Source organism: Penaeus monodon, chromosome 31 (genome assembly GCF_015228065.2).
Source record: "Penaeus monodon isolate SGIC_2016 chromosome 31, NSTDA_Pmon_1, whole genome shotgun sequence".
NCBI classification, from domain to species: Eukaryota; Metazoa; Arthropoda; class Malacostraca; order Decapoda; family Penaeidae; genus Penaeus; species Penaeus monodon.
This window is the reverse complement of record NC_051416.1, coordinates 20,322,622-20,322,914: the sequence shown is the minus strand read 5'-3', so window position 1 is coordinate 20,322,914 and position 293 is coordinate 20,322,622.

The window sequence follows — 293 nt, the reverse complement described above, 5'->3', positions numbered from 1 at the left end:
ACCGGCCGAGTGTTGCTAAAAAAGAAGATTAGAGTTAAATTACTAATTAAAATCCGTGCAGGTCAATACGTTTGCGAATTTGCTTTCTGATTCAATAAATCTTCCAGAATTTAAAACAATTGCTTTCCGCATAAAAAAAAGAAAATATAGATTGCAAACACACTTTTGTTATATCGAATAAACATCCCTGGAATAAAGTAGGAAAAAAAAAATCGGAAATTGGGTCAAGTCTGTGTAAACAAGAAAATTGTTTGAGTGAGTCTACACATGCACCTATCTGCCTACTCATTCAT